The sequence below is a fragment of the Balaenoptera physalus genome (assembly GCF_965194825.1).
Source record: "Balaenoptera physalus genome assembly, chromosome: 10".
In the NCBI taxonomy this organism is placed as follows: Eukaryota; Metazoa; Chordata; class Mammalia; order Artiodactyla; family Balaenopteridae; genus Balaenoptera; species Balaenoptera physalus.
In genome coordinates this window covers 22,413,040-22,426,259 of record NC_138889.1, presented here as the reverse complement: position 1 = coordinate 22,426,259, position 13,220 = coordinate 22,413,040, and positions in this window count along the sequence as shown.

Genomic DNA, 13,220 nt, shown 5'->3' with positions numbered 1-13,220 from the left:
TCTTGGAGGGCACACACAAAGTAGTGTGCACATCAGGACCCAGGGGAAGGAGCAGTGACCCCAGGGGAGACTGAACCAGACCTACCTGCTAGTGTTGGAGGGTCTCCTGCAGAGTCGGGGCATGGCTGTGGCTCACTGTGGGGACAAGGACACTGGCAGCAGAAGTTCTGGGAAGTACTCCTTGGTTTGAGCCCTCCCAGGGTCTGCCATTAGCCTCAGCAAAGAGCCCAGGTAGGCTCCAGTGTTGGGTTGCCTCAGGCCAAACAACCAACAGAGAGGGAACCCAGCCCCACCCATCAACAGTCAAGTGGATTAAAGTTTTAATGATCACTGCCCACCAGAGCAACAGTCAGCTCTACCCACCACCAGTCCCACCCATCAACCCTCTTACATAGCCTCATCCACCAGAGGGCAGACAGCAGAAGCAAGAAGAACTACAATCCTGCAGCCTGTGGAACAAAAACCACATTCACAGAAAGATAGACAAGATGAAAAGGCAGACGGCTATGTACCAGATGAAGGAACAAGATAAAACCCCAGAAAAACAACTAAATGAAGTGGAGATAGGCAACCTTCCAGAAAAAGAATTCAGAATAATGATAGTGAAGATGATCCAGGACCTCGGAAAAAGAATGGAGGCAAAGATCAAGAAGACGCAAGAAATGTTTAACCAGGACCTAGAAGAATTAAAGGACAAACAAACAGAGATGAATAATAACTGAAATGAAAACTACACTAGAAGGAATCAATAGCAGAATAACTGAGACAGAAGAACGGATAAGTGACCTGGAAGACAGAATGGTGGAATTCACTGCTGCAGAACAGAATAAAGAAAAAAGAATGAAAAGAAAGGAAGACAGCCTAAGAGACCTCTGGGACAACATTAAATGCAACAACATTCGCATTATAGGGGTCACAGAAGGAGAAGAGAGAGACAAAGAACCAGAGAAAATATTTGAAGAGATTATAGTTGAAAACTTCCCTAACATGGGAAAGGAAATAGCTACCCAAGTCCAGGAAGCGCAGCGAGTCCCATAGAGGATAAACCCAAGGAGAAACACACCAAGACACATAGTAATCAAATTGGCAAAAATTAAAGACAAGGAAAAATTATTGAAAGCAGCAAGGGAAAAATGAAAAATAATATAGAAGGGAATTCCCATAAGGTTAACAGCAGATTTCTCAGCAGAAACTCTACAAGCCAGAAGAGAATGGCATGATATACTTAAAGTGATGAAAAGGAAGAACCTACAACCAAGATTACTCTACCCGGCAAGGATCTCATTCAGATTCGATGGAGAAATCAAAAGATTTACAGACAAGCAAAAGCTAAGAGAATTCAACACCACCAAACCAGCTCTACAGCAAATGCTAAAGGAACTTCGCTAAGTGGGAAACACAAGAGAAGAAAAGGAACTACAAAAACAAACCCAAAAGAATTAAGAAAATGGTCACAGGAACATACATATCGATAATTACCTTAAACATGAATGGATTAAACACTCCAAGCAAAAGTCACAAGCTTGCTGAATAGATACAAAAACAAGACCCATATATATGCTGTCTACAAGAGACCCACTTCAGACCTAGGGACACATACGGACTGAAAGTGAGGGGATGGAAAAAGATATTCCATGCAAATGGAAATCAAAAGAAAGCTGGAGTAGCTATACTCATATCAGATAAAATAGACTTTAAAATAAAGAATGTTACAAGAGACAAGGAAGGCCACTACAAAATGATCAAGGGATCAGACCAAGAAGAAGATAAAACAATTATAAATATATATGCACCCAACATAGGAGCACATCAATACATAAGGCAACTGCTAACAGCTATAAAAGAGGAAATCGACAGTAACACAATAATAGAGGGGGACTTTAACACCTCACTTACACCAAAGTACCGATCATCCAAACAGAAAATTAATAAGGAAACACAAGCTTTAAATGACACAATAGACCAGATAGATTTAATTGATATTTATAGGACATTCCATCCAAAAACAGCAGATTACACTTTTTTCTCAAGTGCGCACGGAACATTCTCCAGAATAGATCACATCTTGGCTCACAAATCAAGCCTCAGTAAATTTAAGAAAATTGAAATCATATCAAGCATCTTTACCGACCACAATGCTATGAGATTAGAAATGAATTACAGGGAAAAAAAACGTAAAAAACACAAACACATGGAGGCTAAACAATATGTTACTAGATAACCAAGAGATCACTGAAGTAATCAAAGAGGAAATCAAAAAATACCTAGAGACAAATGACAATGAAAACACGACGATCCAAAACCTATGGTATGCAGCAAAAGCAGTTCTAAGAGGGAAGTTTATAGCTATACAAGCCTACCTCAAGAAACAAGAAAAATATCAAGTAAACAATCTAACCTTACACCTAAAGGAACGAGAGAAAGAAGAACAAACAAAACCCAAAGTTAGCAGTTGGAAAGAAATCATAAAGATCAGAGCAGAAATCAATGAAATAGAAACAAAGAAAGCAATAGCAAAGATCAATAAAACTAAAAGCTGGTTGTTTGAGAAGATAAACAAAATTGATGAACCATTAGCTAGACTCATCAAGGAAAAGAAGGAGAGGACTCAAATCAATAAAATTAGAAATGAAAAAGTAGAAGTTACAACAGACACCTCAGAAATACAAAGCATCCTAAGAGACTACTACAAGAAACTCTATACCAATAAAATGGACAACCTGGAAGAAATGGACAAATTCTTAGAAAGGTATAATCTTCCAAGATTGAACCAGGAAGAAATAGAAAATATGACTCGACCAATCACAAGGAATGAAATTGAAACTGTGATTAAACATCTTCCAACAAACAAAAGTCCAGGACCAGATGGCTTCACAGATGAATTGTATCAAACATTTAGAGAAGAGTTAACACCCATCCTTCTCAAACTCTTCCAAAAAACTGCAGAGGAAGGAACACTCCCAAACTCATTCTATGAGGCCACCATTACCCTGATACCAAAACCAGACAAAGATAGTACAAAACAAGAAAATTACAGGCCAATATCACTGATGAATATAGATGCAAATATCCTCAACAAAATACTAGCAAATAGAATCCAACAACACATTAAAAGGATCATACACCACGATCAAGTGGGATTTATCCCAGGGATGCAAGGATTCTTCACTATACGCAAATCCATCAGTGTGATACACCATATTAACAAATTGAAGAATAAAAACCATATAATCATCTCAGTAGATGCAGAAAAAGCTTTTGACATATTCAACACCCATTTATGTTAAAAACTCTCCGGAAAGTGGGCATAGAGGGAACCTACCTCAACCTAATAAAGGCCATATACGACAAACCCACAGCAAACATCATTCTCAATGGTGAAAAACTGAAAGCATTTCCTCTAAGATCAGGAACAAGACAAGGATGTCCACTCTCACCACTCTTACTCAGCATAGTTTTGGAAGTCCTAGCCACGCCAAGCAGAGAAGAAAAAGAAATAAAAGGAATACAAATTGGAAAAGAAGAAGTAAAACTGTCACTGTTTGCAGATGACATGATACTATACATAGAGAATCCTAAAAACGCCACCAGAGAACTACTAGAGCTAATCAATGAATTTGGTAAAGTTGCAGGATACAAAATTAATGCACAGAAATCTCTTGCATTCCTATACACTAATGATGAAAAATCTGAAAGAGAAATTAAGGAAACACTCCCATTTACCACTGCAACAAAAAGAATAACATACCTAGGAATAAACTTACCTAGGGAGACCAAAGACCTGTATGCAGAAAACTGTAAGACACTGATGAAAGAAGTTAAAGATGATACCAATAGATGGAGAAATATACCATCTTCTTGGATTGGAAGAATCAATATTGTGAAAATGACTATATTACCCAAAGCAATATACAGATTCAATGCAATCCCTATCAAATTACCAGTGGCAATTTTTACAGAACTAGAACAAATCATCTTAACATGTGTATGGAGACACAAAAGACCCCGAATAGCCAAAGCAATATTGAAGGAAAAAAACGGAGCTGGAGGAATCAGACTCCCTAACTTCAGAGTATACTACAAAGCTACAGTAATCAAGACAATATGGTAGTGGCACAAAAACAGAAACATAGATCAATGGAACAAGATAGAAAGCCCAGAGATAAACCCACACACCTATGGTCAATTAATCTATTACAAAGGAGGCAAAGATATACAATGGAGAAAAAACAGTCTCTTCAATAAGTGGTGCTAGGCAAACTGGACAGCTACATGTAAAAGAATGAAATTAGAACACTCCCTAACATCATACACAAAAATAAACTCAAAATGGATTTGAGACCTAAATGTAAGACTGGACACTATAAAACTCTTAGAGGAAAACATAGGAAGAACACTCTTTGACATAAATCACAGTGAGATCTTTTTTGATACCCTTCCTAGAGTAATGGAAATAAAAACAAACATAAACAAGTGAGACCTAATGAAACTTCAAAGCTTTTGAACAACAAAGGAAGCCATAAAGAAGACGAAAAGACAACCCTTAGAATGGGAGAAAATATTTGCAAACGAATCAATGGACAAAGGATTAATCTCCAAAATATATAAACAGCTCATGCAGCTCAATATTAAAGAAACAAACAACCCAATCCAAAAATGGGCAGAAGACCTAAATAGACATTTCTCCAAAGAAGAGGTACAGATGACCAAGAAGAACATGAAAAGCTGCTCATCATCACTAATTATTAGAGAAATGCAAATCAAAACTACAATGAGGTATCACCTCACACCAGTTAGAATGGGCATCATCAGAAAATCTACAAACAACAAATGCTGGAGAGTGTGTGGAGAAAAGGGAACCGTCTTGCACTGTTGGTGGGAATGTAAATTGATACAGCCACTGTAGAGAACAGTATGGAGGTTCCTTAAAAAACTAAAAATAGAATTACTGTATGACCCAGCAATCCTGCTGCTGGGCATATACCCAGAGAAAACCATAATTCAAAAAGACACATGCACCCCAATGTTCATTGCAGCACTATTTACAATAGCCAGGTCATAGAAGCAACCTAAATGCCCATTGACAGACGAATGGATAAAGAAGCTGTGGTACATATATACAATGGAATATTACTTAGCCATAAAAAGGAACGAAATTGAGTCATTTGTTGAGACGTGGATGGATCTAAAGACTGTCATACAGAGTGAAGTAAGTCAGAAAGAGAAAAACAAATATCGTATATTAACGCATGTATGTGGAATCTAGAAAAATGGTACAGATGAACCAGTTTTCAGGGCAGAAGTTGAGACACAGATGTAGAGAACAAACGTAAGGACACCAAGGGGCGAAATCCGTGGTGGAGTGAGGATGGTGGTGTGCTGAATTGGGCTATTGGGATTGACATGTTTACACTGAAGTGTATAAAATTGATGACTAATAAGAACCTGCAGTATAAACAAACAAACAAACAAAACAACTAATGCTAAACTTTCTTTGGGTTATTTGTATGGAAATATATTAATATAAATGTTTCAGACATTACATGAAATTTCTAAAAGTCTTATATGTTTTGGTATAATGTTATAAGTCATAATTCTAGTTATTACTTTAAAATGTATATCTTACAAGAAATTGTCAATTGCATTCCTGTGAACTTTCATCAAATCTTTAACTGTGGTCATTTTTAAGTCTTTTGTCATTTACAGACAGTTCTGCGTGTACTCTGATGCTTTTGCAAATATGTTCCTATAAAAGGGTTTCATATTCAAGGAATTCATGGAAAAGACTCTGACAAGTATAGGTTTCTGGTAACTGACTATACTGCTGAACTGAATGAATAAGCATTTTCAGAACTCTAATGGAAAACTGATGAATTCATAAAAGTGCTAACAAAAGATCAAGATGAAAAAACAAAAATACATGGGACTGAGTGAACTGATGAGGATGATTATACGTTTTGTGACTTTCTGTTTGAATTTAAAAAAATCACACAGGGACTTAGAGGAAAAAAATATACAAATCAATTTTCACTGCAAAGTAAAGGAGCTGTTACAGTGGAGGATTACTGGACTGAATGACAATATTATGACATAGTATGAGTGTGTTTCGTGTTTGGTAATTGCAATCTTTGTTCCTTTTGTTGTGGTCATCCATTTACAATGCTTGGTGTCAGTTTTTTTATCTCTTGTAAAAATAAAATACAGTGTGTGTGTGTGAAAAAAAAAAAAGATACATGTACACCAATGTTCATTCCAGCACTATTTACAATAGCCAGGACATGGAAGCAACCTAAATGTCCATCAACAGATGAATGGATAAAGAAGATATGGTACATATATACAATGGAATATTACTCAGCCATAAAAAGGAATGAAATTGGGTCATTTGTAGTGACGTGGATGAACTCAGAGAGTGTCATACAGAGAGAAGTAAGTCTGAAAGAGAAAAACAAATATCGTATATTAATGCATATATATTGAATCTAGAAAAATGTTACTGATGAACTTATTTTCAGGGCAGGAAAAGAGATACAGACACAGAGAACGAACTTGTGGACACAGTGGGGGGAAGGAGAGGGTGGGACAAATTGAGAGAATAGCATTAACATACATACACTGCCATGCATAAAATAGATAACTAGTGGGAAGCTGCTGTACAGCACAGGGAGCTCAGCTCGGTGCTCTGTGACGACCTAGAGGGGTGGGATGGGGGGGAGGTGGGAGGGAGGCTCAGGAGGGAAGGGATATATGTATACATATAGCTGATTCACTTTGCTCTACAGAAGAAACTAACAAAACATTGTAAAGCAATTATACTCCAGGAAAAAAAATAGTCTTTATTTTGCAAGAAAAAAGAAATATTTCTTTTTCAAAACCCTGGAGGTCAGGAGCATGGAGACACTCTGCCTCAATGTCCTCAATTGTAAAATGGAGATATCTGCTCTACTTAAAGGACAGAAGGCAATTACTAACTCATTCAACAGATATGTATTGATCATTCACTCTGCACCAGGTGCTGTCCTGGCTGCATACAACAGTGAACCAGCAGGGCGCATGGAAAAACTCCCTGCCCTCCTGGAGTTTACATTCTAGGGGGGGGAGGCAGACAACAGATAAGACAAATAAGTAAATATTTAGTGTGTTAGATGATGGTAAATGCCAAGGAGAAAAATAAAGCAGGGAAGGGAGATGGAAGTGGCAGGAGCAGAGGGTGATGGTGAAGTTTAGACCAGGTGTCCAGGAAAGTGTCTCTGAGAAGGACCACTTAAGTGGAATTGAAGGAACTGAGGGGAGGCAGGTGGTGAGTTTGTGGGTATCTAAGAGGGCAAGAGCTTTCCTGGCAATGTGATGACTGGGAAACCTGTCAGAAACTTTAAAACACTGTGTGTGTGCAGGAGAGGGAAAATTAATCTGATATCTTAGATATTTTGTGGTCTTTTTCCTTGTTTTCTCTAGATTTTGTCAAAAGATTAAGCTGTGACAAAGTGAGAGAGTGGCATGGACATATATACACTACCAAACGTAAAATAGATAGCTAGTGGGAAGCAGCCACATAACACAGGGAGATCAGCTCGGTGCTTTGTGACCACCTAGAGGGGTGGGATAGGGAGGGAGGGTGAGAGGGAGGGAGACGCAAGAGGGAAGAGATACGGGAACATATGTATACGTATAACTGATTCACTTTGTTATAAAGCAGAAACTAACACACCATTGTAAAGCAATTATACTCTAATAAAGATGTTTAAAAAAAAAAGAATATTATCTAAAATCAGAGCCATTTGATGGGACCCAAGAAATCAAAAAGCCAACCTCAAATGACCCCCAGAGAGGCCACACCTGGCACAGGTTCCACAGCAGGAAGTGGCAGGTGTTTCTCTGTGTCTCCCATGGTCCACATTCATCCCTGGAATTTGCCTACCTGAGAAGCTGCTCATTCGAGACTTGCTTAGAACCCACAAATGGGTTAAGCCAAGTCCAGGTTGTGATTAGTTTCCCTAACACTGTTAGCTGAGCATCTGTCCCTGTTCAGCTCTGGTTTCCGTCCTCTTGGTTGCAAGCACAGTGCGTTGTTCCTTCACCTCTCTCCCATCTGTGATGTGTTCCATTGAAGGACACCTACTGATACCACGTGTACACTCAGAGCTGTGGCAGTGGACAAAGCAACACTTGGTCCTGTAAGAGGGGGACACACAAACAGAGCCCATCTCAGTCGGGCTGGGTCTGAGAGATGCTCTGACCTACTGCTCTAACCTTCCCTCCACGTGGTGTGAAATGCAGGCTATGGGCGATGCACAAAGTCAGAGGAGCTGATTTCAGTCAAAACAGCTCTTGGCCCCATGTGGTACCAGTGTAAACAGCTGGGTGTTTTGGTGTCACATAGACAAAGCAGCTCTTTGATGGACTGGTTTTTCACTTTTCACCCAGCTCAAGTTGGCATGAGTCTAGAGTGCTGCCTGCCAAGTATGCGGGCAGGTTGGGGCCTCATACGCGTTGCTGTTGCGGTGCTGGCGGCAACCCCATTTCCCCACTGTCCTCTCAGGTGCTTGGTTTGGAGTTGGGGGCAACAGAAGGGAGCTAAGTTTGGGAAGATGATATCTGGGATAGGGCTGAGTGTGTCAGTTCCCTAACCTGAAAGTTTCAGATGTTTCCCAAGTTTACCCTCTTGTCCAGAGTAGGATTTACCGGGACTTTGACATTCACCTCAGCCTGTGCCTGTGTGTGACTGATCAGGCTACAGCAAAGGCTTTCTTGGAATCTGAGGTTAAGAAAGATGAAGGGCCAGTGCCGCCTGTCTGTCTGCAATGGGCATATTACATAATAATAGCTCTCTCTGATCTTTCTTTTGCCTGTTCTTGGTTTCGCCACTTCTTCCCTTCAGCTTTGTAATGTGACCCCCAGCCGCTGGCTTATCTTTGCTGCCTCCCCTGACCTTCCAACTCTCCTCTGTCAGATCCACACAGAGAACAGAGACCACTCCTGCTTTGAAGCCTTGAGGATCACGCCACTTCCCTTAACACCCTCTGTTTGCTGGATTCATTGTTTAATGATGCTGTAGCCAGGTGAGGACCATTTATCCTGCCTTCATTTCCTTCCTCTCCCAATTTAGTCTCAGGTGACTTAGGCAGGTCACATGCCCTGGTAAGCCCTGGAGGTCCCATCTCAGAGTGGGGAAAAGGCCTAGATTCAAAAATTTGGTCTGGAGTTTTTCCACTCCTCCATAAATTCAGGAGATGAAAAACAAGACTGTTGACTTTCTTAGACAGATTTATGCTTTAAGCATCTTCTGGAGGAAGATAACAGAGACTGACCCTTGTATTATCAGGCCCAGCCCAGAAGAGACAGCATTTTCCATCTGTGGGGAAGCTTCGAGGGTTACCACAGTCTGGTGGGCCCCAGGTTTGGCCAGTGGGTGGCCGCGTGAGGAGCTCTGGTGTGTATGTCCCAGCTCAACACTTCTGGGTCTAAGGAGCCCTAAGCCACCAGCTCAGCAGGGGTGTAATGAGGGTGTTTTCCAAGTATCCCAAGCTTGGAAATAGATCATTACCATCACAAATTGACAGATTACTTCGTAAAGAGATTCCCTGCCTGCTTTCTTTGCTCCTTCTAAGAAGGAAAACTGTGCCTTGAAGAAAAAAAAAAAAAAAAAAAATGCCCTCTATGTAGCTTTTCTGAAAGACACCAACTGTGATGAGCAGAAACTCCCTGTCAGGGTCCCTAACTGCCTGGGCCCCTCGGAGGCAGGAATGGAGATACCCACATAACTTCAACATTAAAAGAGCCAATTATAAAAATGCACAGGCTAATGGTAGCAACAGCAGCAGCACCCTTTACTTTTAGTTGTAATTCATGAACTTAGTATGTTAACTTAGGGGAAATAAGGTCTGTCTCCTGACAAAATAATTACCTACAATCACATAAATGAGATTTTCTTTTGGTGGAAAAGTATGTTAAAAATTGAGATGTGCAGGCGGAAAACAACAAGAGGAGACATTAGAGGTGAAAAGGCAAGACGGCATGGCAGCCGCTCGGGGTTTGCCCCATGGGAATCTCCATCATTTGTCAGCCTCTCAAGCCCTCGCATGGCCCTCCTATTGCAGAGCCCAGCACGGCCCCATGGGACTAACAGACCTCAAGGACTTTTCCTGGAAATGCAAACAAGAGATGAGATGGGGGGCTTCCCTGGTGGTGCAGTGGTTGTGACTCTGCCTGCCAATGCAGGGGACACGGGTTCGAGCCCTGGTCTGGGAAGATCCCACATGCCGCGGAGCAACTAGGCCCGTGAGCCACAATTACTGAGCCTGCGCATCTGGAGCCTGTGCTCCGCAACAAGAGAGGCCACGATAGTGAGAGGCCCGTGCACCGCAATGAAGAGTGGCCCCCGCTCGCCGCAACTAGAGGAAGCCCTCGCACAGAAACGAAGATCCAACACAGCCATAAATAAATAAATAAATAAAAATTTTTAAAAAAAAATAAATAAATAAAGCAAATAATTAAAAAAAAAAAAAAAAAGAGATGAGAAGCGTTTGAGTTTTGCAATCTTTCCTTCCTGCCTGTCCCCTAAGAAAGATGCTCTTGAGCAATGAGGTGCTCAGGAGTGAGGGCTGGGTGGAGAGGAGGGATAAGATAACACAGGCAGGGTAATGGGCTACTGGAGGGCTGAGGATAATAACAGTGGTAATTATTGATATTGATATTATAATACTCATGACCGCCTATGGAGTACTTTATGGCTTTCAGAGTTTATTCAAATTCCACTATTCAAAGCCCACTATGATGTCATGAGCAAGCATGATTACCCCCATTTTGAAGATGAATAAATTGGTTACTCAATTAGTAAATTGCTGAGCCAGGGCTTGAACCCAGATCTCCTTATTACGCACTAACCTGGTGCCTTTTCAAAGCAGCAAGCTGTGGGGCTGTTGTACCCTTAGTAGGTGAAGGGTCTATATCTCCCACCCACTCCCAATTATCCAAGACTCTTTTTTGGGCTCCTAGACATACAGTGTCTCATGGCTAAAAACAACCTCTCACATGAAAATTAAACCACCCTGCACTAACAATAAAAGAAAAAAATTGATATCATCAAAATTAAACCATTCTCCTCATCAAAAGAAACCATCAAGAAAATTAATAGATAGTCCATAGACTGGGAAAAAAATATGTACAGCACATATCTTACAAATCCAGAATATATAAAGAAATCCTACAAATCAAGAATAAAGATGCAAGTAATTCAATTTATAAAATGGGCAAAAGATTTGAAAAGATACTTCACCAAAAGAGATATAAAAATGGCCAAAATGCATGTGAGAAAACACTCATCCTCATTAGTCATAAGAAAATGCTAATGAAAACTACAGCGAGGTAACACTACAGACCCACTAGAATGGATAAAATTTAAATGACTGACATCACTAAAGGATGTGGAGCAACTGAATGCACATACTTTGCTAGGACATGTATAAATGGCTCATTCACTTTGAAACTGTTAGCCAATTTCTCATAAGGTTTAAATACATTCACTGTGTTTCACTACCTAACAAACAGGAGTTGCAACTTTTATTGCAGCTTTTATTCATAATAGCCAAAAACTTTAAACAATGCATTGACGGGAGAATGGATAATATATATGACCTACTCATGAAATGGAATACTATTCAGCATCAAAAAGGAATAACCTACTGATATGTACAACAATATGATAAAATTTCAAACACATTATGTTGAACAAAAGAAGACACACACAAACATGCCTACTCTGTGATTCCAGTTATATGGAGTCCAAGAACAGAAAATACGAGCTGATAGTGATAGAAGTCAGAAAGTGGGCAGGAGGGTGGTGGAGTTGATTGGAAAGTGGCACAAGGGAAATTTGGGAGCTAATGGAAATGTTCTATCTCTTACTTTGAGTAGTGGTTACACAGGTGTCTAAAACTATCAAAACTCTTCTAATTGAATTCTTAAGACCTATGTATTTTATTGTACATTAATTGTATCTCAACTTTTTTTTAATGGACCTCGTTGGGTTAGCTACAGGGTTACGGCCTTGCTTTTTGGAGGCCACTTTCCTTCCCTCTGACTGAAACCTGAGGTCTGCATAATGAACTCCCCAAGTAGCCTGGCCCTGAGAGGTAAAGACAAAGGAGAGTTTCAGCAAAACAACTTCAACCATTCTGCATAGTGGTGCTGAGAAGGCTGCATCTCTCACCCACACCCCCGGAGTATACTGACCCCTTATTTATTATCTTCATCTGTTAAAACTCAAAGGGGGAATACCAGAGGTTCCTGCCAGTCATCTCCCTCTGTTGTCCAAAAAGGAATCAAGCACAACTCTCCGCAGAGTGCAGCTTGTTTAACAGGCCCAGGGTCACCGTCATGCTGGGCAGGGAGGTGTCTCACTGTTGGCACAGAAGTCAGCTCCAATGACAGACTCACTCCTAATTTTAGGATTCAGTTGACCTCACACAGAGCTTGACTTTAAAACTTTGGGAAGGGGTGATAAAGACAGGGCCTCAGGCCATACCTATATTCTTCTAGACCTAGGATGCCTGGATTCCCCGTGGAGGCATAGTCTGATGCTGTCTAAACAACCCCTAGGGTGAAAGAGTTCCCATCCCAGGGAGATCAGGGTATCAGGGGGCTTGGAAACCAGTCATATGAGGGACAGTTACAAACATCATCACTTGCTTTTACTGAGGCGAGAGTGTGGAAGACACCACAACCATTCGAATATTTGAAGGGCTATGTAAAGGAAGAACAAATAGGCTTTATTTATTCCAAACTGCAAAACTTCAACCAATGTATAGACTTCACAAGAGGCTGGGTTTTAATGCAACGTGAACAGGACCTTTGCAACAGCCAAAGCTGCTTGGCATTCCATTCACATGTCCATTCATTCAGCCTGTGTTGTGCACACACCAGGATAGATGCAGACTTGGTCCTGAAGAATGTTCACTGCAGGACAGAGACAAGATGTGACTGTAAATAACTCAGACACAAGGCAGCCAGAGATGAGTGCAGGTGAGAGGGCCACTCAGGAGAGGGAAGGATTACTTCCAGCCTCAGCTGGGTCCTCCGTGATTCTCACCAGTCATTCTATTCCTCCTCTTTCATCCATTCAATAAATAGTCATTGAGCCCTACTATGTATCAGACACTGTTGTAACTTCTGGGGATATAAAGTGAATAAGAACAACCTGTTGTCTGCATGGAGTTTATATC